This window comes from Orycteropus afer, unplaced genomic scaffold (assembly GCF_000298275.1).
Source record: "Orycteropus afer afer isolate SDZICR_OR568_19922 unplaced genomic scaffold, OryAfe1.0 scaffold00494, whole genome shotgun sequence".
NCBI lineage: Eukaryota > Metazoa > Chordata > Mammalia > Tubulidentata > Orycteropodidae > Orycteropus > Orycteropus afer.
The window spans coordinates 991,698-998,360 of record NW_006922081.1 but is presented as its reverse complement, the minus strand read 5'-3'; positions in this window follow the sequence as shown (position 1 = coordinate 998,360).

The following is a 6,663-nucleotide window of genomic DNA, read 5'->3' as shown; positions in this document are numbered from 1 at the left end:
TAGTGCACTGGGCAAATCTGCTCCAAAAGACCTCTTTAAAGTACTGAACAGCAAAGATGTCTCTTTGAAGACTATGATGCACCTAATTCAAGCCATGGTATTTTCAACTGCCTCATAGACATGTGTCATGGGAATTTCCCAGGGAGCTAAAAGTCTCCCTTAAGTAGATTCAGAGAAACCAAAGATTCTGCCTGGAGGTGTTGTTGCTGACGTAAGCATTTAATTGGAATAGGAGAAAGGAGGGTTAAGAGAGAAAGGATGTACACGATAATAGATGAGAGGGTGGCATAGTACCTAAGGCATTTGACTGCTAACCAGAGGCTAGTGGGTTTGAACTCCTCAGAAGGAAGATTGGGCAATCTACTTCCAGAGATACCACCTCGGAAACCCAAGAAGGGGCGCTATGATTTGGAATCTACTCTAAAGCAGTGAGTATGTTTTTGGCTTGAGATGAGAGGGAAACAGACTTATGGCTCTGCTAGCAATTCAGGCTCCAGCAGCAGCAGGCTGGAATGGATTCAAGATGTCCGTTAAATTCACCCATTTCTTGGGGGCATATTTATGTCCGATTCTGAGAAATTGGGGACGGGGTCTACTTGACCAGGACTTTAAGGCTACATGACCTGTTTCAGACTCAGTGGTGCTTGGCTGCTGTGGGGTGGGAGTGGGGGGAGCGGTTCCTGTTAGGAGCTTAATTGCCTGCAGATATCCTAAGGACAGGTTAATACCTGACAGTGGGGAAGGTGGTTACTATGTGACAGAGAGGGAGAGGGACAGTGGTCTGTAGTTTCACACAAGCATTGCTGAATGAGATGAGGTCTGAACCCATTTTAGCAGGCTGCAGTTACTGATCATACAGCATGTGAAAGCTGCACAATGAATAAGGAAAACCTAAAGAAGAGTTGATGATTTTGAGTTGTGGTGTTGGCCAAGAATACTGAAAGTACCGTGGACTGTCAAAAGAATTAACAAATCTGACCTGGAAGAAATAGAGCTGAAATGTTCCTTAGAAGCAAGAATGGCCAGACTTCATCTCACCTACTTTGGTCATGTTGTCAGAAGGGACCATTCCATGGAGAATAATATCATACTTGGTAAAGTAGAGAGTCAACGAAAAAATGGAGGGTCCTCAATGTGATGGATTGACACAGTGGCTGCAATGATTGGCTCAGGTATAGCAAGGATAGTGAGGCTGACACAGGACTGGGCAGTGTTTTGTTCTGTTGTGCATAGGATGGCTATGAGCTGGAGCCAAATCAGTGGCACCTAACAACATCCCCTTGTTCTGTTCAAATGACTTCCTCTTGAATCTATGTACATTTTCATCTTGAGCACAATTAAGTGTTCTGGAATTCCCATTATTCAAAATGTTATCTATAAATTGTTATGATCCACACAGTCAAATGCCTTTGCATAATCAATAAAAATCCAGTCAACATCTTTTTGGTATTCTCTGCTTCCAGCCAAGATCTATCTGACATCAGCAATCGTATCCCTCATTCCACATCCTCTTCTGAATCTGGCTTGAAGTTCTTGTTGTTCCTTGTATATGTACTGCTGCAACCATTTTTGAATTATTTTCAGCAAATTTTACTTGTATGTGAAATTAATAATGTTGATTGATAAATCTGCATTGTTTTGGGTCATCTTTCTTTGGAATAGGCATAAATATGGACCCTTTCCAATCTGTTGGCCAGGTACCTGTCCTCCAGTATTCTTGGCATAGTCAAATAAGCACTCCCAATTTTACATTCATTTGTTGAAACATCTTATTTGGTGTATCATCAATTCCTGGAGCCTGGTTATTTCCATTTCCTTCAGTGCAGCTTCAACTTCTCTCTTCAATACCATATATTCTTGATCATATGCTACCTCCTGAAGTGGTTGTACTTTGACCGATTATTTTTGGTACAGTGATTTTGTGTATTTCTTCTCTCATCTTTTGATGCTTCCTGCAGCATTCAATATTTTACCCACAGAATCCTTCAATATTACAATTGCAGTCATAAATTTTTGTTTGAGAAATGTCAACTGTGTTCTTCCATTTTGATTTTCTAATTTGAAGTCTTTGCACATTTTGTTATAATAATTGACTGTCTTCGTGAGCCACCTTTTGAACATTGTCTACAAGTGTAATTCAGAAACATTCATTCTCATTTTCAACCAACAACCTGTTTCCAAACTTTTCATCAACATAGAAGGACTTTGAAAACATTATACCATGTAATATAAGTTAATTGCAAAATGACAAATGCTATAATTCATATGTTTTATGTGTTGTGCATTTTCCTTATCATTTGTTTCAATGTAATATCTAATATCTACCATAATTCCTCCCATTGACATAGATTACATAAGCAGTTATTCCATAATTTTCAAATATTTAGGGGATATTCTATTTATTTTGGTTTATTTATAGCTTATTTTCACTGTGATCAGACAGTATATTCTGAGTGATTTTAATGTTTCTTTAAAATTTGTTGAGATGTGTCTTTTATATTAGGAGTTAGTCCTCTTAGAATGTTTCATTACACTTGAAAAAGTATGTTCTGCAGTTTTTCTTAAAGCAAATTTCTATTCATATCAAGGAATCCTTGTCTGCTAAAAAGTATTATTAAAATTTTCTATAGTCTTTTTCTATGAACTTGTTATAAAGTTCATCCACATTTGGATTTTTATCCTGTCCCGATGGAATGAGCTTTTATCAATGTGGAATTGTTCTCTAGCTTGTCCTTCTTTAAATTTGCATTTTGTGATATTACAATGGTGGCACCAACTTTGTTTTGTTAAATATTTTTTAATTCTTTTATTTTCAAAGTTTACATTCTTCTTTATGTCTTTTAAGGTGCGGCTTTGAAAGCACGATGTGTTTTTCTCCTTTATCCAGTCTTACTACTAATGTTATTTTTTTATATGAAGTATTTAATTCCTTGGCATTTAATTTAATTACAAAATATTTAAATTTGTATTCCTCACCTTTGTTTGTAGACATCTTTTAATATTCCTTTTACTCTCCTTTTCTTTCCTTCTTTTTTTTTTTTTTTAAGTAACAACATTTTATTCCATTTTCTGTCCATTTAGGAGCTCTGGTGGCATAATAGTTAAAAATATTTGGCTGCTAAACGACTTGGGAGCTCTAGTAGCATAGTGGCTAACCAGAAGGCTGGTGGTTCAAACCCACCAGCCACTCCTTGGAAGGAAGATGGAGCAATCTACTTCCATAGTGATACTGTCTTGGAAACTCAAGGAGGGGTTGCTATGAGTTGGGTCTGACTTGACGGCACATAACAACAACCAAAAGGTCAGCAGTTTGAACCCACCAGCCACTCAATGGAAGAAAAATAAGGCAGTCTGTTTCCATAAAGATTTACTGTCTGGGAAACCCTGTGGAACAGTTCTTTTCTGTCCTATGCAGTCGCTATGAGTTGGAATTTACTCAATGGCAATAGGTTTTGTTGTGTATTTTTCTCGAATACTATATATGTGCTATTCTTTTAATGACTACTCCAGAGATTGAAATAAAGCTTAATGACATTCTAACACAATTATTATTTTCTCTCTCTCTCTTTTTTTTTTTTTTTTTTTATTGATACTAGAATCTTAGGACACATTACCTCCACATATCCTTCTTCTTTTATCCTCTCATGGCTCTTAATGTCATATATATTTAAAATATAATTGACTTTTACTACCACTAATTTTATAGTTAATAACTACATACATTTCTACCACTCATCTGTTAGTTTGTCATACTATGGTAGTTTGTGTGTTGCTGTGAGACTGAAGAATATGCCCTGGTATTTCAAACATCAGCAGGGTCACCATAGTGGACAGGTTTCAGCAGAGCTTCCAGATTAAGACAGATTTGGAAGGAAAGGACCATGTACTTCTCAAAGAATTGACCAGTGCAAACCTTATGAATAGCCATAAAACACTGTATAATATATTAGTAGAAAACTATGAATAGTTTGAAACATTGTCTGATATAGTGCCAGAAAAGGAGTCCCTCAGGTAGGAAGGAACTCAAAATATGACTGGGAGAAAGTTGTCTCAACAAAGTAGCATTGACCTCAATGATAAGGATGGAGTAAAGCTTTTGAGGCCATCATTGGTTGATGTGATATGACTCAAAATGAGAAAAAACAGCTCTAAATATCCATTAATAATCAGATCATGGAATGCCTGAAATATGATTGGAAGAAAATTAGAAGTTGTCAAAAATGAAATGGAACACATAAGGATCAATATCCTAGGATTAGTGAGCTAAAATGGATTGGTTTTGGCTATCTGGAATCAGACAACCATATTATGTACTATGCCAGGAATTACTAATTGAAGAGGAATGGTGTGGCATTCATCATCGCAAAGCGTGTTTCAAGATCTACCCTGAAGTACAATACTGTTGGTGATAGGATATCCATATACCTACAAAGAAAATTAGTTAATACTACTATTTTTTCAAACTCATGCACCAACCACCAAAGCCAAAGATGAGGAAATTGAAGATTTCTACCAACTTCTGCACTCTGAAATGGACCAAACATACAATCAAGATGTGTTGATTATCACTGGTGATTGGAATGCAAACGTTGGAAACAAAGAAGAATGGTCAGTTGGAAGGTATGGCCTTATTGATAGAAATGGTGCTGGAGATCTCATGATAGAATTTTGCAAGACCAATGATTTATTCCTTGTCAATACCATTTTCAACAACATAAATGGCAGTTATACACATGGACTTCATCAGATGGAGTACACAGGAATTAGATCTACTACATTTGTGGGAAGAGATGATAGAAAAGTGTAGTATCTTCAGCCAAAACAAGGCCAGGGGCTGATTGTGGAATAGACCATCAACTGCTCATATGCTAGTTCAAGATGAAGCTGGAGATAACTAAAACGAGTCCATGAGAGTCAAAATATGATCTTGATTATATTCCACCTGAGCTTAGAGATGATCTAAAGAATAGATTTCATTCACTGAATACCAGTGACTGAAAACCAGACAAATTGTGTTATGACATCAAGAACATCATCCATGAAGAAAGAAAAAAAAAGGTCATTAAAAAGACAGGAAAGGAAGAAAAGACCAAAATAGATGACAGAACAGATTCTGAAACGTTCCTTTGAATGGAGAGTAGGTAAAGAAAATGGGAAAAATGACAAGATAAAAACTGAGCAGATATTTCAAAGAGCAGCTCAAGAAGACAAAATCAGTTATTATAATGAAAAGTGTAAAGACCTGGGATTAGAACACCAAGAGGTAATACATACTCAGCATTTCTCAAGCTGAAAAAAAAATGAAGAAAAAATTCAAGCCTTGAATTGACATATTGAAATATTCTATGAGCAAAATATTGAATGATGCAGGAAACATCAAAAGAAGATGGAAGGAATACACAGACTCACTGTCCCAAAAAGAACTGGTGGATGTTCATCCATTTCAGGAGGGGGCATATGATCAAGAACTAATGGTACTGAAGGAAAAAGTCAAAGCTGCACTGAAGGAATTGACAATGAACAAGGCTCCAGGAATTGACAGAATACCCACCAATATGTTTCAACAAATGGATGATGCTGTGGAGGCACACACTTATCTATACCAAGAAATTTGGAAGAGAGCTACCTGGCCAACTGACTGGACTATATCAATATATGTACCCATTCCAAAGAAATGTGATCCCACAGAATGTGGAAATTACTGAATCATATCATTAATATCACATGCAAGAATAATCTTGCTGAAGATAACTCGAAAACAATTGCAGCAGTATATTGACAGAGAACTTCCAGAAATGCAAGCTGGATTCATTAGAGGAGGTGGAACAAGGGATATCCTTGATGATGTCAGATGAATTTTGGCAGAAAGCAAAGAATACCATTAAGATATTTATTTGTGTTTTATTGACTATGCAAAATCATTTGATTGTGTGGATCATAACAAATTATTGATAACATTGAGTAGAATGGAATTTCCACAACACTTAACTGTGCTCATGAGGAAGCTGTCCATAGACCAGGAAACTGTAATTCAAACAGGACAATGAGATACTGCATGGTTCAAAATCAGGAAGGTAGTGCATCAGAATTGTGTCCTTTCACCATATTTATTCAATCTGCATGATAAGCAAATAATCCAAGAAGTTGGACTATGTGAAGAAGAACATGGCATCAGGATTGGTGGAAGACTCAATGACAACCTTCAATATGCATATGACATAACCATTTTTACTGAAATTGTAGATGGCTTGAGCCACTTACTGATGAAGATTAAAGAATACATTCTACGGTATGGAATGTTGTTGTTATGTGCCATCGAGTTGGACCTGACTCATAGTAACCCCTCCTTGGGTTTCTGAGGCAGTATGAAGTAAGAAATACACCTCAATATAAAGAAAACAATCCTCACAACTAGGCCAATAAGAAGCATCATGATAAATGGAGAAAAGACTGCAGTTGTCATAGATTTCATATTACTTGGCTCCACAATCAACATCAATAGAAGCACCAATCATGATATCAGAGGACGTATTGTACTGGGTAAATCTGATACAAAGGACCTCTTTAAAGTGATGAAGAGCAAAGTTGTCTCTTTGAAGACTAAGGTACACCTAACAGATGCCATGATATTTTCAATTGTCTAATATCCCTGTGAAAGCTGGA